This window comes from Paramormyrops kingsleyae, chromosome 17 (assembly GCF_048594095.1).
Source record: "Paramormyrops kingsleyae isolate MSU_618 chromosome 17, PKINGS_0.4, whole genome shotgun sequence".
NCBI classification, from domain to species: domain Eukaryota; kingdom Metazoa; phylum Chordata; class Actinopteri; order Osteoglossiformes; family Mormyridae; genus Paramormyrops; species Paramormyrops kingsleyae.
This window is the reverse complement of record NC_132813.1, coordinates 9,145,700-9,168,961: the sequence shown is the minus strand read 5'-3', so window position 1 is coordinate 9,168,961 and position 23,262 is coordinate 9,145,700. Positions and strand designations below refer to the sequence as shown.

Below are 23,262 nucleotides of genomic sequence, written 5' to 3'. Positions count from 1 at the left end.
GCAAGTCAGCAAGCTGGAGATTGTTGTGTGAGATAAAAAAAAAAAAGGGGGGGGGGGCAATCTCTCATGACTCTGTGCCTATGAACTGACCAAACAACCTTAAGAGCGTTTATTCATAACGTCAAATTAGGAGAACAAGCACAGCTCGATAAAATCTGCTCAGAGAAAATGACCGGAAAAAAACGAATATACAATTTGGGCAAGATAAACATTTCGCTCACACATGGGAGTGTGGCGTGTGCCGGAAAGGGAAGAGCGAGAAAAGCGGCATCAATTGAACCTCTTGGAACAAGAGGCACTGGTTGGAAAAAAAAAACTCCCAAAACACAGCTGGAAAAAAATGTAGTCTAAACTACCTCCAGACATCTTGACCGAAATGACTTAAAACCCCCTGGCCAGGGGGGGGGGGGGGGGACGGGATACCTGTCACGACAAGCTGAATAAAGCCATTTTGATGCATGATGCAGTAATTCCAGAGTTTCAGTCTGACATTACAGAGATGCTACGATAGGCGTAGTGGTTCGGTGGAGCACTGCCGATGGACGAGATCCTGGGAAGGAGAAGCCCAAAGCAGTCGGAGGGGCTATCCATAGTCTCCAATGCCAACGGAGAGGGCAACCATCGGCTTACAGTTTCTCATGTATGGCAAGAACAAACCAATAAGAAGTAACTGTAGGTTTATCTGATATCACACTGTGGGAACAGGAATGATTTCACTAATTTGGGGAAGATGGTGGCACAGGAGGTAGTGCTATCGTTCAGCAACTGGAAGGTTGCAGGTTCGAGCCCTGGTTCTTCCTGACCCCATCAAAGTGTCCTTGAGCAAGACACTGAACCCCAAATTGCTCCCAGTGTGCAGGTTGGCGCCTTGCATGGGAGCCTCCGCCACTGGTGTATGAATGTGAGTGTGGATGGGTGAATGTGAGGCATAAATTGTAAAGCGCTTGTGTACTTGTAGGAGTAGAAAAGCGCTATATAAATGCAGTCCATTTACCATTTACTAATTTAAAGCTGGTTGAGATATTAACAGAATTTTCCACCGAATGCATTTTGCAGTGCAACAGTATTACTCCACTGCTCGTATTTAATAAAAAAGCCCACGCTTGCCATTTCCAGACACCGGCCAGTCCATTCCACTTAGAGCTTGTATGCTTCTGCTCACTGTGGTTTAATACATGTAGTTGCCCACTGGGATGCGTATCCCAGATCTAAATCAAATCGCAAGGGAAGAGTCTATGGTGGCAACTGACCCTACAGGACCTACAGGGATCATATAGGGCAAGGAGCTTTGACAAGCAGCCTCTTTATGATAGTAATCCAGGATGGTGGGGCTGAGAGGGACCCTACAGTCTAACCTAACCCTACTGTAACTCATTTCCCCTGCAGTGAGGTGCAAAGCGGGGGCACGCGTAGGTTATGTTTCAACACTGGTAAGGACCGAAATCAGCCCCAAGTCCCTACCCCCCTGAACACACACCCGGGGCTCCCACAATATTGGTAGGAATGTGTCCGTACCATCTATACCGTCGTCCATACTGTCTATACCGTCCATACCGTCGTCCATACTGTCTATACCGTCCATACCGTCGTCCATACTGTCGTCCATACTGTCTATACCGTCGTCCATACTGTCGTCCATACTGTCCATACCGTCGTCCATACTGTCGTCCATACTGTCTATACCGTCATCCATACTGTCCATACCGTCGTCCATACTGTCGTCCATACTGTCTATACCGTCGTCCATACTGTCCATACCGTCGTCCATACTGTCGTCCATACTGTCTATACCGTCGTCCATACTGTCGTCCATACTGTCCATACCGTCGTCCATACTGTCGTCCATACTGTCCATACCGTCGTCCATACTGTCGTCCATACTGTCTATACCGTCGTCCATACTGTCTATACCATCCATACACACATCCGCACCCTTGATTGCAGGGTTCAGGTTCCCTGTTCTGTGTGTTTGCTGCTGTCTATCCAGCACACAAGGCAGCAGGACTCAGGGGACGGAGGCATGCTTTACACCTGGGGGTCAGTTACAATCATGCCTCATGAGGAATTTGACAGAGGGTGGTGCTGGGAGGCAGCTTAGGTTGCTAAGGATTGTGGGGTGGGGGCTGTCAAAATGTACTACCCTCACGGAGCTAGTGTGACGCTAGCCGGCCAGCGAAGGTGTTCAATCGGTGCTGAAAGATGCTGTTGCCATTCACGGAAATTTGCATCAGCCAATCTCAGGAAAAAGGACCAACCAAGATGCAACAACACACTTCCTATGATGTTAGTCTGTTTATATATGGGTTACTTAATAAATTGCATTACAGCTGGAGCACATCCCATTTGTCATGTTTATCTGGCTGTGCATTTCTGCCATTTACAACCTCGAGGCTTTAGAGTAGGTACAGGGGGGCAATAAAGAGCCTCTGGCTGGAGGGGGGGTACGAGGGGTCAGACAGCTGCACGCCCCGCAGAGCCAGCGCATCCATCATCCCAGCAGCACCGCCGCGGCCAGCGGGTCGCGCCGAATATAACGACCGCCATCTGCATTCTGCAAACTTGCTGATAGCGGACAAACATGGGAACCCGACCCGGTACCTCTACCTGTGGAGGCGGGGTTCGAGATGCTGCGATAACTTGGGCACGGATGCTTTACAGCGTAAGAGACGGCAGCCCTCAGCATTTCCCCGCCCTTAACATGGCCTCCTTCCCGGAATACAGACACTCGTGACAAACACTCACGCTCATTTACCAAACCAGTCCCACTCACTTCCCTCCCACTTTAGCACAAGTCATCTCATCCTCCCCCTCGCTTCTCCACTCCCCCATCCTGTCTGATCTGCCAGACCCCCCCCCCACCGCATACCTCAGCATGCACCCACCCCCCAACCTGCCAGTAGTCGGCTACTTCTGTCTCATACACTGTGACTAAAGTCCTCCCCACTACGGCCGAGCAGATTAAACATTGACTAGACGGCTCACATAAACACCATGGGAGTGATGCAGGGGAATCGAGCGCCAGTGACGTGACCAGGACCATGAAAATCGGGCAGCTAACAGCTGATCCTCACTGTCACTGCGGCTTGACCTCACTGCGACCACCGTCAGCCAACCATAAGCCTAAGTCACCCCACCCCTCCCCCAACACCCAGCATTATGAAAGGCCACCAGTGAACAACAATAAAACATACATCAGAGAGCGTACTAAATTCATAGGCAGCCTGGACTAATTTAGCCAATGCTAACGAAGACTAAACACAAATTTACGTTTTGCCGTTAAATTTTTGTCATTTTATTTTAATTTAATGATAATATCGTAGAGGTCAGAATCCGCTAGCAAAGTTAAAGTATGCAGAGGCACAACATATTAATATATTTACTTTTAACTTTATTTATTTGGCAGGCGCTTTTATCCAAAGTGACACTTTGGGTCATACAGTCCCTCAAGTATCAGGAATTACCTATTGTCAGAGCTCAAGCTGTTTTTGGGCATTAAAGTCCCAGCCAGTTAACAGTGCTTAGCCCCTCTTGTGGAATTTACTGCAGCGTTCAGGTTCCCTTCTCCGTGTGGGACGGCTCTCTGGGGACACTACGACCTCCTGTAGCTGCAGGTGCTGCAGTTGACTGTGGTTCCCCGGCAGTCTGTATGCGAGTACCCTACCCAGAGTTCCTCGCCTGCCACAGTGTGTTTGCTGCGTCTCCATGCCCTGTTTGTCTTGTTTTGACTGGTTTGAGGTTAGAACAATGACACGGTTCAGCACAATGTTTAACTTCCTAGTTATTCCTCCCCCCCCCCCCCCCCCACCACCCCGCACCCCTTCCCTGACTCATCTCCTCGTGCTACAAAGAAACCATCTGCAAGTGACAGGACTATTAGATGCTCGTCCTCCGCTAGGGTCCTCTTGCAGCGAGCTCTGTCATATCGCCACATTGGAGGATATATGCCTCAGAAAACAGGAATAGGGGCGTAACGGCCAGGAATAAAAATAAACATCGGGACAAACATATGGCGGCATGACACGGACGTAAGGCAAAAGCTGGGGGGTCACATGGGCACGCAAGGAGGTCAGGCAAGCCTTCATTACAGGCAAGCCTGCTACAGGACCATCAGAGCAGGGGTCACCCATAAAACACCCAGGCCAAGCAGCCCCAGGCCAACGTAAAAGCGGGAGGGGAGAGCTATTATACTTTAGACCACATGGCTACATGCAACATGCACACCAATACAAAACGAAGATGTGACCACAGGAAACGGGTCAGTTTCTTGCAGGAAAAGGAGTCGCCGTTGCCTGTCGGCTCGCCACGGGAGGTCTGGCGTAAAGACGATCCTTGATATGCGTTTCGCAGGAAGCAATTAAGCTCAATGTGTATTTATTAAAGAGGTACAGTACAGGGAAGTGTGTGTGTGCAGGGGGGGTATCACTGATTATGCAAGTCTGATTTTCAGCAATAGTTTAAATACCCAGTATGTTTAAAACACTGAAAGCTAAGCAGGACATAAGCAGCTGCTGGAAGGAAAATGGGACTAGTTATAAGGAAGCCTGGTGCAGTAAAATGCCCCCTCCCTACCCCCCACAAAAAAAATCCCATCGTTCCTTGAAAGCTGCGAGTTCCCCCCGAAGATTCAGCTACTGTCCACCCCGGCGTGTCTAAGCCCCAGCACAAATACACTCTTTCATGCTGATATGGGGAAGAAGCCTTCGCACCCCCCCCCCTCGTCTTGAGACCAGCCTTCCACATGTTTAATTCAGGAGGATCGCTAGGGGAGCGCGGGTCGAGCCCGGAGGCTTCCGCGAAATCAGGGCTGCGGCTATTCAGGGTTCGGGCTGAAAGTCCACTTTGTTTATGAAGCATTTAAAAAAAAAAAAAAGAAAAAGAAGAAGAAAAAAAAAAAAACACGCATGACCACAGCGGCACGGGCTAGCGAGGCTGGGGGGGGCGGGGGGGTGGTGCGGCCAGCCCTATTGTGCGGACATGTGCCGTGGCACGAGCCAGAGAAGCTGAGGGTGGGAGCCGACACTCGCTGTGCCACAGTCTGTCCCTCTCAACGCAAACCAGCAAAGGGAGAAAAAAATACACATATGAGGTGAAAATGAAGTAAAGCTCAGGAAGATGGCAGAGCCACGCCCTGGAGAAGCGGGACTCACAGTGACCGCATCACGGCTCTCTCAGGCAGCCAGGAATATCTCCACCTTTATCGCCCTTTTCTGTTGCATATTGATTGCAATGCACAAAAAAAAAACTGCTCTGTCAGACGGGCATCTTAATCAGACAGGATGGGGTCGCGATGGCGGGGCTTTGGAGATTGACGTGTGAGCTGGGGAAGGGGACCGGGCACGGGTGGGGGGGGGGAGAAGTAATATTTACTAATGAGCCTTGTGACAAGCTCAGGGGGGTAAGTCCGGACAGGAAGTGGGGGCCTTGTATCACCAGGAAGCACGTTGGACGGGTGAGGATTGGGGCAGCCCGGGGAGGGCGGACAGACGGAGCCGGCAGCAGGGGGAATGAGCTTCCGCACCGACAGACATGCGCGCGGGTGCAGGCACGCACACACACCGTGGGCACGCTAAACGCAGCAGCAACACAAATATCCAGGAGAGCACGCTGCAGTGGAAGGGGCTCCCCCGACAACGCTGCGGTACACGGGGGACCCCCCAGCACAGCTGTGAAGTACAAGCTGGGAAGAGGGGGGGGGGGGGGGAAGCCAAATTAATATAGAAGCGGGAATATCAGGACTGCAAGCTATTCTTCAATTGGGTGTGTGTTTCTGATAAGAAAATACAAGCAAATCAACTTTGTCTAGAAAAGTCAATTATCTAGTTACAAATTACAACAGAATCATTCTGCAGGTGACTGGACCTCCAGCAAACAAAGGGACGCCGGAATGAGTGAGGAGGACGGACCTTAACCAGGGGCCACACGGGAGGAGCGGCCAACCACCATTTTACGGTCCACTGCTGTCACTGTCAACTCAAAAGGCTCATCAGATCACGAGCTTGAAGAAAAGCACAGAACCTGATTCCTTATTGTCCTTTATGGCGGCAAGGAGACAGTCCTGACCTCTGACCTTTTGGGGGGGGTTCTGAAACAGGATGGTGCATGGAATGCCGCCTTGAGGAGCAGTAGCCAGTCATTGGCGGTTTGGAGCATTGCTACCCAACCCTGTTTTTGGCCGTGCTATCAGACCGAGCAGAAAACCCGAAGTCCGTCTCCTGGAAGCCTGAACATTACCGTGTTCCACACCGACAATCGCTCAAGGCCCATCATGAGAATTTGTTGAAATCTTGATAGAATAATCTGACATCCTGGCACAGACAAAGAACAAATAAAGCCAGAGGACCACAAAGAGCCATGAAGGCGTTTGGATTCGGCATTGCTGCACCGATATGACACGCATCACTAATGCATATAGTCACATGACATCATTAGGCCAATGCAAATCCTTTAATAAAGCATCTGAAAATGTGTGCGCCGTCAAATAATAACATATTGTCCACCCAATACAAAGCCTCATTCTGCTCAGAAGCAGGGAGGATTCTCATCTCCCCATTTGCAGTTGAAGCATCTTTCAGGTAAACACCTTCCTTTATCAAACTCCCATGTCGTAAGGGACCAACTACATCAGACGCAGCGAAAGCCAGTTCCATGACGGATATTGTTGCAGAATCCAGTGTCATCATCTTTTTGGACAATGGCTGCCACGTATAAGCTTCCACACTTCAGTCATAATGGATCACAGAGCGCTCCCGCACGAAGGATGTCATCCCAGCGGAAATCGAGAAGAACAAAATCCATTTGTCACGAGGTGCACGTCTGATTGCCCTGCCTCCCCGTCTGCTCGCAGCTACTGGATGTACTGAGACAAGCAGTCCATTAACGGTGAGCCTGGGCACGGCGCAGTCAAAGTCAATATGAAGTCCAGGATCCAATCAGCATCCCCTGGGTCCTCCAGACCGCCGCCCCAACACTCCTTTACAGCAACCCAAGGACCAAGCCACTCACACGGCCAAAGAGAGGCACGCTTCGCCGGCTTTTCCCATAATCCCCCTCAATACCAGAAATTAATTATTCATTCAAAGATTTCTGCAAACCCAACAGAACCCTGTCAAGCCCCAGGGACTATAACAGGACACATCCAGTCAAAGGAGTCTTTTGTCATTTAGACTGAAGTGGGGGGGGGATGGATGGATGAGAAATTACACATGATACTTGCAACAATTTTGCAGCAGTTCTACAAACACATCTTCCCCGAACTGCAATACGTAATGTTTAATGACTCAGTAGTGGAACAAATAGAACTTTCATTCTCCACTTTTAGGCAAAGTTACAGCAGTATTAATAGCAATCATCAGCATCATCAAAAACGCTACTTATTGAAACACATCAAATAAGTGTTTTGAATTCTCATTACGCGGATGACTACTGGCAGTGGACTTGTGGTTACAAATACAGTCATCAGTGTCCAACCAAGAAAAAATCTGCTTCGCGCTGGCTCACGAAGGAGCGACCGATTGTCAAATTCAACTGGCTGTAAATTTAAATCCCAGCCGGGAAGCGAGGAAGGAATCAAGAGGCTTTACTGCATGTGAACGCGAGTTTCACACAAACATTTTCAAATCCCATTTCCCCTCCTCTTATACGTCATTTTCTGCCTCCGGCCTTCCAGCACTATCTATGCAGGGGGAAAGAAATTAAAGAATAGCCAGCCGGCCCTTCAATCATGTCCAATTCTATAGAGTGGGATGGGATTTGTCTGTTTAACTTCATTAGTTACGCCTCAGTCTGGGGCCTGTAGATTATGTCTAATTAAGCAGCTTAACGTAGCTTAAACCGGCATACAAAAAGAAGAGTTATCTGTCAACCTGCTAAAAAGATTATTTTATTCCTTCTCCTTCTACCGGTAAACTATGCACACGTACTTTGCGAGTCCTTTCGGCTTCCGAGATTAACTAACGTGTTTATGTGCCGGCTCACGAAGTCCAGCTCAGGAACCGAGCAGGAAGCAGAAAACTTGGACGGTATCAGAGGGACACCTTCCGTCGCATTTCCTCTAGACCTTAACTGAAGGGTGGTGGCGCTACAGCGGACAAGGGTCCATGTGCTGAGCGTGTGGTTCACCTCGGCATAGCGAACTCCTGATATGGTTCTCCGGGGGCCCGTCTCCAGTCCAGATATTAAATCAATAAAGAAAAAAGCAATAGAGGCAATAAAAATTAAAAATGACCTAACAAGAGGCGTTAAAACCAATAAATTACCAGCAACTCCACCATTAACAGAAATCTACCATAACCTGCACATGCCACAGATCACTGCTACCTATATTACAAAGAGTGTGGTAAGTCCAGAGTGGGGATATGATGCCAATTATCATTTGTCTTAGAATCCTCAGCAAAGAATTCCATGCCACATAGCAGTGCACACATTTAGCAACAAATGATTTTAACCCATTTAAACGGGAAAGCTGTGTTTAACTTCAGAAAATCCCCGAGCTTCATATCTGCCCTATTTCTTTTCCATATCCTCTGAACAGGTTCAGAGCCCCATACACATGACAGACCAACGCAAGCACCCAGCGAAGCAAGAACTTGCATTTGCCATCAATAAATCAAGCTGTTAATTAACAAGCAGCAAGACAAGAGGAGCTTTGCATCAGTATTTCCTTAATTCAACAAAACTTGCCGGGTGAACGAAAAGGGGACCCTCAAGCGGCGGAGAATACAGGCCTGCGGGTCGCTGATGGATGTTAAAATGCTTCATTCTGGGGGAAAAAATAAATTTAACATTTGGGTATTTGTTGAGTGCGTGGGTGTTATGCCTTTCTGGCCTGAACAAACTGGATGAGTCTCTGTGAGCATGTTTGCCATGCCGGGCGAGATTCCTTCGGTCATTGGGGTCCAGCTATCTAAACATTTCATCAGCACAACATTTGTGGTTCCACAAGATACCACATAACAACCCCCGATCCAGAACTGGTTTTTCCTGTTAACCGTCAGCTAGATTTACAGCTTGGACAACAGAAACTTCCACCACCTCCCCCATTACCATTGAGAACTGCAGCCGCAGACAGGAACGGGCCTCCAGAACTACAAATCCCATGATTCTTTGCCAACCCACCACCCAAAAAAAACCCAAAACGGTGGACCGGGTGTGTTTCCTGTTCGGCAATAAGAACAGAAGGCTTGAGGGCATTTACAAAGACATTTCAGCTTAGCCAGCAAAAAAAAAAAGGGGGGGTGGAGAGGAGACAGGAGAAGAAGAGAGGCGCCTATAAAAAGGAATTTTTAAAAAGCAAAGCCCAACACTAATCTGTTTAAATTGCATCAAGACGACTGGCAGCACTAAACCTCAGGGCACAGAGCGGCTTTTGTCTCTATCAGTAAGTAATGCGGCGCATCGTGCTTCCTCAAAAAAAAAAAAATATAAAAATCCTTTCCTGGCACGGTCCCTGAGAGCAGAAAAACCTCCGTAAGTGCTGGCGACAGGACATCATCTGCACAAGGCCGCAAGTCCTCAGTCAGAGAAATTCCATGAAAGCTGACAAGATGGCTGACAGGCCTCTGAGCTCTCCCTCTGCCGAGCCGAGAGCCATCGCTGGCTCTCTCACCTCGGCCACCTATCAGCTTTGTACACCTGCTCCAGAAAGCCGCCTCCCCATCGCGGGCAGAAATTTACCAGACTCCCCTCTTCCACAGCGCGTCAAAGGCCTTTCATTCAAACAAAAGGAGAATCACCATGAGGCCAGGAATGCCTGTTAAAGCTAAACACTGGGAATACAGTGGAAGCAGAGAAACAGGCCTCATTGTGCTGTTATTAGACAGATATAGACTTCATTGATCCCAAGTGGGAAATATGAGCAGATCTTATATGAGGAGAAGATACGACCTGTACATGGAGACAGTGACAGGAATCAAACTCAATCCCATAAGCTTGGAAGACTGCAGCCACTGAACCAAGGGGCCATTTGATGACCAACACCAGGAGATTGATGCGGTGCAGGTGCCGAAATACCCAGAGTCCATAATAACTTGTCACGCTCTCTCTTTTTTGCAGTTTGGCCCAGCCCTACAGGCCCTTACTCCCTCTCTGTCCCTCCCTCCCACCCTCCTCCTCCTCTTTCCACCCCTAGATCTCCCTCCTCCTCCTCCGGCAGGAAGCCGTCACCCAAACGTCTGCGTCCGATGACTACGGTCCAACGCTCCCCATGCAGATCCGGAGGATTGCGGACGGAATGCGATAATGCACAGATGACAGTTATGAAAAGTCATGAAAGTCCCACATAAAACAAAACAAAAAAAAAAAAAAAAAGAGCAACAGCAGCAAAAGTCAACATATAAAAGTCATGTTTTGGAAGGTCTAGGTAGCGAAATGCTGAGCAAAGGAGAAAAAGAAAAACTTTTCGGAAAGAATGACGGGGAGGAAAAGGACCCCAGAGACCGACAGACAACACAGACAAAGCAAAGCCCCAAAATTGTCCCTTTTACACATGAAAAGTTCACAAACACTGACTTTTTCCCTCCTCTCCTTCCTCTGTTGCCCAGAACTGGATCTCAGCTCCAGAGATTTCGTACATCTGCAGAAGGTCCCCTGACAGAGCTCCGCCCCAGTAATTCCTCAGCGCGGCTACGGTGCCAGAGCGCGCAGCACACTTCCTCTCCTCCGCGGGCCCGTGTCGGAGTTGCACAATCGGCCAGCTGCCCCGTCCCGCTCCCTCTCCCATCGCATTCTCCAGAATGCAACACAACAGGAAGTGGCAGGAGGGCCCAGAGATTACTGCGTGCAGCGTATCCATATATCCGCTGGCGCACAAACAGAGCAAACAAACAGATCGAAAACAGCAGTTGAAATTTAGCCGGAATAATTAACGCGAGATGCCAGCCAGCGGTCGATATTTCGTGAGCCCCCCCCCCCCCAAAATCACACTGCCATGGACACCACTTTAACGCCACGCTGCCATCTCCTCCGCCTGCCACTTCGTATAGCCTCACCACTTAGGCGCCCAGTCAGAAAATGACTCGAGCCACAAGTGAACCAGCCACACAGGATAAACTTCATTTCCCAACGCCTCCTGCCATCTCTGCGAGGGGAAGAATTACTCGCCTCACGTTCTCTTTTACCAGAGGCCTGTCCTGTTCGAGCCCAGCCCAAGTGTCATCCAGAAATTTTAACCCGTACACCATTTCCTAAGGCAGGATACTAGTATGCCCGCATTCTTTAGCGGATGCCAGGAATTAATATACTGGCATATTTTATTTTATTGTTTTCCAAATGATTATTACAGGCTTTGTTTTAATCTATTTTTTCAGAAGGGATCCCTCGACAAGTCTATTAATTCATATATGGTTCCTAGTTGCATAAAGCTAATTTTTCTTGAAAGTCCCAGAGAAGCAAAAAAATGCCCCCCCCCCCTCCCTTTTCATAGCCCAACTTGTTTTCACAATCATATTTGCACTCTGTAAAAGCGCTAAATTGGATAAGCAAGCGTCGTTCAGATTCAAGGTATGATAATGGAGCCTTTTTCTAAGAATTTCTGGAAGCATGAGAACATAAGCGTAAGGGTGCCTGTTTACAACAAGCATTACGGTACAGAAGCTTCACAAAAATGACCAATAACTGATCAAAGACCATGCATGTGGCAGAAACCAGTGCTGAGGTGAGAACCGGCAAGTTCCACAGACTAATAAACACATTTAAAAAACTACTCATCACACGAAGCGGAGGAAAAAGTGTTACAAGATGATGCAAGCATGCTGACTGTACTCCCAAGGTCCGTAGGTATCTCTGTGTTCAAGGAACAAGCAAATCCATTTCCATCTGGACACTCAAGATCAGCTGGTGCCTGATCAATTGCGTGTAGGAGAGGGACTAATAGTTTTGGGGGAAAATTCCTATTTTAAAAAGTCATACAGCTTAAGACAACAAATATTCAACTGGGTTTTAAACCTTCCCTTGATGTGTTGCTGTAGGGTTTGCTACTCTTGGGTTGAACTTCCACAGCAAATTTTTGTGGAAAATTTCATTTAAATTTAGAAGCAAATAATTGGAATTTTCTTGTCAGTGGATACAGTTCAACAGTTTTTTTGAGCTGATGCTGTACTTCAATACATTAATTAAACTACAATAAACAACAAGAATAGGTCCAACTTATTTTCACTAATTATATATAGGTTTTGTTAAATATCCCGTTTGTCCTCAATATTTTGTTAAGGGTTAGCTTCAGCCTGGATGTTATTAACACTAATCAAACTGCATGAGGGCAGGTGCATTGCGCTGGTGCAACACTGCAATACAGTGTGATGCTTTTCTTACAGTACTGTTCTTTAAAAAGTTCCTTACAGCATTGGTTCTTTAAAAGAATGAAAAGCATTGATACCGACGCCCATTTTAACAGGCACTTGGGTTCTGCAAATTTTGCAGGGAATGCTGAGATATTCCACTGGATTTAAATAGCCTAGTCCACCCCCATAACACTAACAGAAAGGGATGACTTCTGTAAGTGATTTAGTCCTTTGGAGTGGTGTAGCCCAGCCCCCTGACCCTGACCCCTTATCCTGAGTCATTCCCCCTCCAGCTCATCCATCTGCAGCGGGCTTCTGGCGCGTGACATAAATTAGCCCATAGCGCTCAGTTGTGTGGCACGAACGACAAGCGCACCAACGTCACTTACAATGGCGTCACGCAATAAAAGCGGAATGCCTTTTCAAATATCAAATTCATCAAGTTCTGCTTTTGCAGGAGCAATGTGTGAGGGCGAAAACACAGACCGGCCACTGAAACGATATCCTCAATCATTATCTCTAATGACGCTGGTATTTATTGAAAGCTGTCACCCCAGCCTGCTTCCTTTTATGTTAAGAAAGTAAAATATTGCTCTCAAACATTGTGCGGAACGTAATGCCAAGTAACTGCATAAAAATCCTGACAGCAAGTTTCTGTACAGCAGAGGCAAGTTATGTAAAAACTCCCAGGCTAAATGAGGGTATTAAAAAAAAAAAAAAAGTTGTCTATTATGACAACACAATCACATCTTTCACCATTCAAAGACAAAAGGAAATGGGTGGTTTTGCTCAGTTTGTTTCAACACCCCCAACCGTGTCTATCAAAAAAATGACTAAGCCCTAAGGTTTCATTCAGCTGAAAGCAATCAAGGGCCAAGAGAACAGACCTAATATGAGGGTCAGGAGACGGAAGGAAAAGGAAAACTGTGTCAAGCCAGTGGCACTAGACCACTGTCATTTATGAACACCACCCGTCTGTCACGGTGGGAGTGCATCACGGGGCCCTCAGCAATGGCACAATCAGCGAAATGGCAGGTCGGAACATGGCAATCGATGTGTGCATCTGGTCCTTGGGACCAGACAGTCCACGTTTTTGCCCTTTCCCAACTCCCTCCCAGACAGTCCATATTTTTACTCCGTCTCAGGTCCTGGAGCTGAAGCATGGATTATCTGAGGTTCCCCAAGGATCGTTCTGAGAAACGCTGCTGTAGACTTTACAACGCTTGGTCATGAAAACCTCCTCACTACTGTGGCTCAAAGGGGACTGACAGTCCGTACGTCTTCCATGCAAATCAGCACCCAGAAATACCATTATTAATAGTGAAGACTCTGGTTGAGTTCCTTGAAGGTTCTCCAGTTGAGTCAACACCATCTTCAGGAAAGGGAACCAGAGGGTTACGGCCGACCATGGCGGATTAGACCAGGTACCTCTGACTTTGTGTCCGCACCGCAGCGGCATTCGATGAAACCAATGACATGCCAACGAGGCCACATCACCTCCAGAGTTTCATCCTGCTTATTCATGTCGCTTTCTGTCGAAGGCGACTCAGTTACTTCATAAAAGGATACCAAAAATACTAGACATGGGTGTGATCGTGAAATTCCAAAAAGGAGCAGTACAGGTCCAGAAATTCGGTCTGCATGGGGAGGAACTCGTATTCCTAATCTTAGTTATTAGCTAGTTTCAGCTTTTGAGACGTGGAAGTCATTGACAGAATAGCAGACAGTGCGGGTAGAGGGCAGCTCTAAAATCTCAGCCACTTGCACTTCCAAATTCCTGCTGCAAGATCAAAACCCAACAGTACTGCATGACAGAGACACTAATGTAACATTATATCATAACCACAACTCTCACTCTCACAAGCGGACTGAAAAAAGCGGACGGATGGGCATCGAAGGGCGAGGAATAGCACCTCCGCCATCTGTATCCCGTCCTGCTTGCTTCTTTTTTGTCAAAATCTACTAGCAGAGATTTCACGCCTTATCCCACTTATGCCTTCCATTTAAATCCGCTCGTCTCTGAGAGGTGGAAGAAAAAAAAATGATGATAATAAAGAGCGAGTGGCAGTGAAGGCTGGAAGGAGATGCAGCGATACTCCTTCAGGCCCTCTGAGTGACGTCAAGCTGCTGCAGGCTTCAGAAACCAGCCCGGGAATCAGAAAGGTGTCGGCACCTGGCACCCGAAACAGCCACATTCCAGCATAGCAGAACTGTTTCGGTATCTTAAGTGGCTTAACGCTAAACAGGAAGGGGAGGATATGCCTGGCACTAAGTGTATTTTAGGTTATGCCCCCCCTCCGACGCCACTGTTTATCTTACAGTTATTTAAGCTGTCAGCCAATACAAAACTGAGGCACAGGTATATCCTGTAACAGCTACAGAGACACAGATGGTACCGGTGCAATTCTCATCCAATCAAAAGGGAATGGGAAGACCCACCTACAGGGCAATACCAGTCTCCCCAGTATTTAAGGCCAATCAGGTGCTATAAAGCAAATCCTCAGTGCAAGTTAGTGTCAAAAGAATGACAACCATCAAACTTGACCAAATACTGACACCTACTAGGTCTGTAACAGCTCCAGTTCCCACTGGTTTACCCAGCTGTTGGCCAAGTTGTACATCAGCTCAGAAACAGCGCAGACCATTACGAGATCCACCGGCCTGCCATCTGAGGGCAACTGACCTGTGAACCCGCTACCCCAATAATGCCATCTCCCCATGTCATTTGGGGTAGGGGGCTGATAAGGACAACACAGCAATCAAGATGGCAGTAGGGGGAGATGAATGAGACAGAGAAAGTCACCAGCAGGAAGCCCACCACACCCAGGACCCTCGGGGAGGGCATCGGCGACCCCCTGCCCCGATATCGATTCGGAGGATCTGACTTCAAAACCAAACCATCCAGCCCCATTTCACAGCTACAGAGGAAAATCAAACCGTCAATCAACAAACGAGATCGAAATAAACCTCACAGCTGGGACAGAGGACAGGACACCGCCGCCCCAACGCGCCAAAGGCGCAGCACGAGCTGCAGGCACGCAGACCAACACGAGATGTACTGCAGACACAAGATAACACACCCCACCAGCCCTCAATGTTACTATTGTTTTCGCCATTTCATACCTCCTAAGGCCCGATTCCTTCCTCTTTTCATCAGTCAGCTTCTCAAGGAAAAAGTGCTGAGTCACGCAGACGCCCAAGCGCGGAGGTCAGTCGCTGCGACGCAATTGGTAATTGGCAGAAGCCGCCGATTGTAACCCATTACATCATTAAGCTGCTGGACAGGCGAGTTGTGAAACAACCCCCCCCCCCCCACGCGCCCCGACCCCCAAACTACCCCAAGGCAGTTTTTCCAGTGGGTAACAGCCGGCTCCACAGTAGGCCATTTTAAAACACACACACACACACAGTCACCTGTCACTGCCTCGCACGTTCACAATGCCGCCGCAGCAAGCGGAGAGCGCGCCGTTGCATACAAAACGCCAGGCTTTCTGGAAAACTGTGGCCGGTGTTCCGCAGTCTCCGCCAGTTCCAAAGGGCGGACGGAACTCGGTATTGATAGGGCATGAAAGCACAAGTCGAACGATAATAGCAAAGTGGAGGGATGATATTTAAACATGTAAGAAGAACGGAAACACAAATCCGTCCAGAGTCATTCACAGAAAATAACGTCAACCCCCCCCCCCACCAGCAGAAACTGAGGCACAGCATTTTTAGCTAACAGAATGTAAGGTCAATGAGGGGGAGGGTGTGTATGTGTGTGGGGGGGGAGGGGGTCCAGTTACAACCTCTGACGTGGACAGTAACCACTTTCTGATCGATTTACACCCTCGGCCATTTCAAAATGCGGAACAAGGACTTGGGATTCTCAGGCAGGGTGTCGAGTTTCAGCAAGTAGAGACTCTCGCACCCTCTGCCAGGGGATGGGGGGGCAGCCATTGTCTGCTCCAGCCCCTGTTCCCCCATCTCTCTCCACAATAAGCCTCTAACTGGCACCAAGAGTTGGGCCCAGGAGACAGTCAGCAGCGCCAGTGCAGTTCCAGTACACTTTCAAAACGGGATTTAAAATATAAGAAAATGCTTCTCCCTACAGCCCCCCCCCCCCCCCCCAATCCTGTTTAACACAAGGCTACCATTCAGAGCTCAACATCATAATCTCAGCTCCACATTCTAAAGCTGCTATAACTGGCTGCAGATAAACTCATTTTCCTCACCGTAAAATAAAAACAGTACCGAACTCTATTAGACTAACTAATCCATGCCAGCAAACTCAACACTACAACATATTACAGTTACAACCCTTGAAAATGAAGTTGCTCTCAATCTTGCTGTTCCAGCAGATCATAACAATTCCTTCAACACTGATTTTATAATGAAACGGCGTGCTAAATCACATACCATCCTGGCATAGTCAGCCTTGATGAGGCTCGAGATTAAATTTCTGCTGTGGCAGTAATCAAAGAGCCACATCTTGTTTACTGGCATCTGTTGCACTGAGAGGTCAGGTGCACGCATGCCAAATAGTGAACAGGAGAGCGCGGCAACACACTCATGTCATATCGGGGAGTCAATTCTCCACCACTTTAAGTGTTACACTTAAGTGTAAGTAGGTGACAGATACCAGCTCCCTCAACTTTTCCGATCACAGCACACAAGACCATTCACCCAACCATAGTATCAACGTCCTGAGGAGCTGACCTGAACTTTCCAGGCAAGGCAAATACAACTCCCCCTCCCCCAACTGGAGAGCTGCAGATTATGGTACACAAGAACCCAACAGAAAGGTTAGACTTCTCAAAATATAAAGCTAATTCCCAAATGCAAGAGAATTTGGGGAACAAATGTGAAGGAAGGCAGTCTGAAGCAGCAACGGGATCAGGTTCTCCATGGCGGAGAACCTGCGGAAAGCTCTGCAGCCCTACAGATAACATCAAGCAACCCTGGCACACTGGATACGTGTATGCTCTGCTAGTGAGCAATAGTAAGAAGTCCTGTCCTTCAACGGAGCAGACTTTATATGTCATAAACTGACAGCAGGGACGCTGGCTATCAAATGTCACCGATCAATCTTGAATCTGGCTTCACAGGTATCATTAACTCGCTTCAGAAAATAGCCATGACAACGTCGATGCACCTTTGACTCTGATAAAAGAGGACAGGGTCTTATAACAGTCAAATGAGCCATAAGAAAGGCACCTTGAAGCAGCACTGATCCTTCTCACACACTGGGCTGGAAGGGGGGGGGGGGGGGTGAATGAGGCAGGCGCATTACGCTTCAGGTTAAATCAGATGACCAGAGAGCTCGAAGAATCGTTCCAAGATGAGAACATAAACTGTCAGAGAAGGGGAGGAGGAGCAAGTGGGATGGTCCATCACTGCAGGTAAATATGCTGCATGGGGGTGCATGGGGGCGCTCCGGGTTATACCAGCACAGAAAAACGTGTGGGGGGGGGGGGTGAACTGTGGATGCTGAGGGACTGGTCCTGATAAAGATGAACTAAAGGTGTGTTCTGGACTCAAACCCAGGGCCGAACAACCACCTCTGGGACTGGGTTATGCTTCATTTCCGTTTAGAGGAAGGACTGGGAGAGAACCAGAGCAAGGTCGACACGCTACAGGGTGGTCATGGGTTCCGACCCACCTCCATGTAAGAGACCACAGTTTCTCTCCCAGAACACTACCCTCAGGATTGTGTTCTAGGTTTATGGTTTGTGGAGATGAAGATCTGGTTAGGGGTATGGCTCAGGGCCATATTTATGCTAGAAAAATCTCCTTGAGCAATGTGAAGTTACCCCCCACAATAGAAGTCTAAGCACCACAGCCCAAATAGTAGCTTAAGTCTGGCACGGCTTGCCTACCATCGGCGGTGGAGAAGAGCAAAACACGTACCGTTCTTCTGCTTTTGGCCCCGGACCTGCTTGCTTGTCGTGGAAGCGTGTAAATAAAGCGAAAGGGAGGACATCTGACAAGCGCAGCCGCTGCCATGGCGACGTTCGGTTTGATGTAAGCGGAGATACTAACAGGCCGACACAAAACTACAAAGTGTTTCTCTTTTTTTAATGGAGAAATAAGATAAATACACAAAATCTCGATCAACCATCTGCTACAGCAATACACCCAGTTCAGGCTCAAGGTAAATTCTTCAAAATTATTCACAGATACTGCAAGCAAGCTTCTACTTGAACATGACAGAATTGCTACTGTTCCTTCAACAGTAGGCAAAAAACTTCTGCATGTGATAAAAACTAAAGAATTCTGTATATGGGGAAAAACATACTTCCTCCTGTTTCTAAAGTGATATTTGCATATTAATCCATGACTGGTTGTACTTTCCCGCAACTTCAGCAATTTAACGTTTATTCATTCTCATATGACGGAGATATGAAAACTGTGCTAGTATTTTAAACTGTGGTTTCCTGAAAATTGGAATCTTAAAAAAAGAACAATACTTCAGTCAATATCACCACAGCGTGTTGCCTGTCAGGAAACTATATTTTGGCAGAATGTTTAGTGTGCATTAAACACTAAAACCAGATGGCACGCTACGATAAGTGCCAATAAAAAGGATGTGAACATCCAGGACGGCACCAGCCACATTCCGTGTTTAATATCTCCTTTAAAGTTTATTTTCACAGCGTCAATGAGGTGTTAATCGCGTCCGATTCTGTCATAACCTGTAACAAATTATTCCAGCCACGGATCTTAATAAAAATCCCTTGAAACTCGGCTACCATTATAAATTTCTGAAGCGAATCTGCGTGTTACAAGAACACCGGGGGGAAGGAGACAAGCGGAACCAAAGAAATGTAAATGGAAGCCGAGCAGCAAGGCAGCCAGGCTCGGGCTGAAAAGACACCTAAAATCTACAGGAATGTGTTTACCATTACCAATCAAAAACAGGAGAAAAAGCAGACCGTGACAATTATTAACACACCAGAGCACAGCCAGGCCTGCCAAGTAACGGGTCAAAAGGGGGGACGGAGGAAAATTAAACAAACTGCGTTATTTATGTGACACGCATGCAGAGCCATTGACACCTACCGGACGGGCACCCAGCAAACTTTATACAACCGCAGGTGTTTCAGCACTTCATTAAAAGCCCCCAACCCCGACGCACCGATTCAGAGTAAACTTTACAGAAAAACACAAAATCCAAAAAAACGCGGAATCTGAAGTTTTTTTTTTTTTTTTTTAAAAAACGCCTTTTAAAGTGTTTCTGTCAAGGTGTCACGTTTGAATTATGGGTCTCCTATTAAAAAGCCGGACTGATTTGGGACAAGCCCCCACGCCCTGGTTTAAAAAAATGTGGCCGGCAGGATATGCACCAGAGCAAAGTAGCAAGAGACGGGAGAAAACACCCCCCCCCCCCCATCTGCCCTTTTCTTCATAGAGGCGAGAGTGCTAGTGCTGTATTGGGTGTCTATGTGATTGAACCCGGGGCTGTCCTCAGCATCCCCAATTTACAGAGACTTCATTTTCTACGGTTATTGTCTATTCGTGTCTTTTCGACTCCGATCCAAGTCTGTACGGAATTGCTATTACAGCCGTGACAAGTAACTTAAACACACAGACACACACTAGGCAGCTACTTGAAGACTGAAGTGCACCGGGGATATGCGAATATACATGTAAACTCACGAATTAATATAAACATAATCGTATGTACAAAATACCATCTAACAGCGGGGCCTAGCCAGACTTACCAGTACTCAGAATATACCCAGTACTCTAACAGAATAAAACGCCAGCTGCTACCATCAGGATTAAACAATGTCCAATAAGCATCAATACTCCGATTACATTTAGAATTCTTTTTAACCCGGAGAAATATCAAGAATAATTCACTGATAAAACCTCGGGTTGGGCATAACGTCCAATCAAGATACCGGAATCGGCGCAATTAAAGGTGCGATTTTTTATTTCGATATTACCAAATAAATAAGGGGAAGGACAACAAATAAAATGTTAGGTCCTCGCTTCACTGAGATTTTCATCAAAGTGCCGAGCCTATAAAGAAATACACGCGGGGAAACGTTTGATCATCTGAATGTGACAAAAACTAAACGGATATAATCTATCGCGCATCAAAACAAGAAAACTAACCAGGGGATATTTGCTGGACGCAAGAGGGAGGGAGAGAAATAACAGCCATCGCATCAGCAGGCCTTTCGTCCACAGAATGAAATTGCGGACTCGAATTCGCCGCACATTTCCCCTCCTGCGAGATCCACTTTTTATTGCTCTGTTCATTGCGATCCTATCACTTAATTTCGACAGTTTACATTAATCTCCACGAAAGTGCAAGCCCTGCCTTTGCTCGAGCTGCGTCCTTTGACAAAAGCCCCGTTTAGCTCCTTTTGGTGGATTAAAATGAAAGCAGAAAGACTGATACATACCATAGCATTCCTCGCCTCTCTGCCCTTCTCGTTTCTCTCGGGTTCGCGCAGGCAGCAGCCCCAACCGGCTCGGAAAATAAATTAATAAAGAGAACAAGAAAAAAAAAATACACCTCCAACAGGCGCAGAGATTTCTATATTTTCCTTTTTCGGTCGGTTGACAGATTCTTTTTCTTCAAGTCTCCATTATTATAAGCACGAAGTTTTTAGTACCATTTTCTGTTTTTCGATCTTTTTTTTCCTTCTGACAAAGCAAAGCAGCCCACAAAAAAATCTTCAGAATCTCGATGCCTCGCTCAGAGGAAATCTGTCTTCTCGTAAGAAAAAAGGGCGTTAAAAAAAAGCTTGTTTCACTGTGTCTTCCTCGGGACTCACCACGTTGTTTTTTGGCCAATTATTATTCCCTTTGTTATACCCATAATATGCTGAGTTGCTCATGTATATTCACGGAATTTGCTGCAGTTCGCGGCGCACTATTTCGTCGCTGAATGATGCAACCTCCCAATATTTTGTTTTCAGATACGTGCGTTTGACATGAGACTGCGTATGTATGTGAGTATGTGTAAGTGTGTGTTTTTTCAGCTTCCCAATAATGGCGGCCCTTCTTCCGAATCCAGATTTCCCCTCCTTCTGTTCCGAGAGAAAAAGGGAGATAGAAAGGCGACTAGGACTCGCCCAGTGGCGCATGGACACAATTGCAACACACATTCACAAAACAATATATGCATTCGCTAAGGGAGCGAAAAGGACTCGAAATGTCTGCAACCACTAGCATTGACTCTGTATTTCTAGTGAATTTTTATATTGATAACTTTTCTGAGGATCGTTAATTGGCAATTGTTTGTAATGGCTATTTGTGTGGTCACTAAAGGAAATAATGAACTATTTGCGTGGCTTGCATAAGTAAACACCCTTAAAATAATGGCACATGTACTATGCTTAAGTATGATACCCATTTTATGTCTATATTTGCATTTCGCGTCTGTCTGTCGTATGCCTTAAAACTTCCATTCTCAGTGTGCTGTTTCGGCTGCGTTGCGTTCGATACACTTCCATGGGCTGCCAAGGCTTCTCTATCTCAAGTCGGCATTACTTAGATGCCCTGTCCACGTTTCGCACCACCATAACCACAGCGGTGAACATATTTATTGAGAGATGCAATGCTTGACGTCCATTTATTACAGTGTATCACACGCAACGCTGAATCACTTATCACTGTCTCTCACATCAGTGCACAAAGAATTTATGTAGGAGACAAGCAGATACCCTTTGGAACGTTCGCTTATCGACGTCAGAAACTATGTATAGACAACGTTGGCAAACTATACGTCACAGTCTATGAGAAAATCAATAATGTCAATGTTGTTTTTCTCCGCTTTATCGCAATAAATTTTATTTGGAAAAACTACATTTTCTCTTTTCCGTGGAACATATATATTTTTTTCAAATAAATATATTCAGTGTTGTTAAGACATGATTAATACATTATATAGCTGTGCATTTAAAGACAACGAAAAACAACTGATATACTGAATGACCATCCTATAATCCTTGTATATTAAGCAAAAATTTGGACAACACAAACATTTGATTAGACGTCTCAGAACCCAGTTAGAACATTGATGTTCAGTATATGCTCATTATATATTGACATAATTGTTGTCTAACAAAGCCAACTTATTAATAGGAAATTTGTCAGACCTGACTTTAGACTACTTATTGATCTCACTCACACACGTTGCCGGTAATGACTTTTAAAAATGTGTTGTAATTATGTATCTTTTCTGAAAAACAAATAAGTCCATCCATGTGTTCATTCATCCATATTTCTACCCATTTTTTATAATCAGTTATTTGGTCATGGTGACCAAACAAAAAAAAAATCACATCTTATCAATACAGTGTTTTTTTCCATTTTAGAAAAATACACTCTGCAAATCAATCACTGCTAAGATAAGAAAATTTGACTCAAAATTTTAAACCCTCAATGGCTGCTGTGATCAAAAAAACTTACAGTGTCTGATTACTAATATGTCCAGGGTTTTTGCAACAGGGTAAATATTTGGTCTGTGTAAAGGGTCAAAGATTAAACTTTACAGCTTGCCTTTTGTACATTTTCTCATTTCAGTGCTTTGCAATTAAAAGACACATGTATATAAGAAGCAAAAAGATCTGATCTATAATCAAGGGAAATGCTGAGTTATATTCATTACGTTCCCCAGTTCACTCCATAAAGGTTACTTTACCCCTGGTTGTTCACTATTAGTTGGTCAGTTTTCAGCCAAGCTATGTTACCGAAGTAAATAATGCTGCAGATTGTCCACATTTCCAGAGGGCCGTCCTCACAGTTCAGCTGACCCCCTCTATCCCCCCACAGTACTCCAGCAGAAATTTCCCAAGGGGGGCTGCACATTCTTCTCACTCACAGTTTTGCAATCCCTGACAATCAGTGAGACCTCCACCACCACCACCCCCACCCCCCCAAAAAAAGCACAGAAGAGCTATGCAGGCTGTCTGGATAATGTTCAGTTGTGGGTGTTTCCTGCTAAACAATCCAACAGACCGACTGAAACTTTATTTTCTCTGTTATG

At 46.5% G+C, this 23,262-nt stretch overlaps 1 protein-coding gene across 2 annotated transcripts in view; it reads right to left on the bottom strand.

Annotated features, from left to right (window-relative positions):
- arhgap35a (Rho GTPase activating protein 35a) overlaps nucleotides 1–21,348 on the bottom strand; it is a 52,388-nt gene extending 31,040 nt beyond the window's left edge. The window contains exon 1 of one of the 2 annotated variants that reach the window (XM_023813724.2): nucleotides 20,672–21,348. The gene's annotated coding sequence lies outside the window, so the exon portion shown is untranslated. The remainder of the gene's footprint in view (nucleotides 1–20,671) is intronic. The other variant, XM_023813725.2, reaches the window with a different exon arrangement.
- Between the last annotated feature and the right edge of the window lie 1,914 nt (nucleotides 21,349–23,262).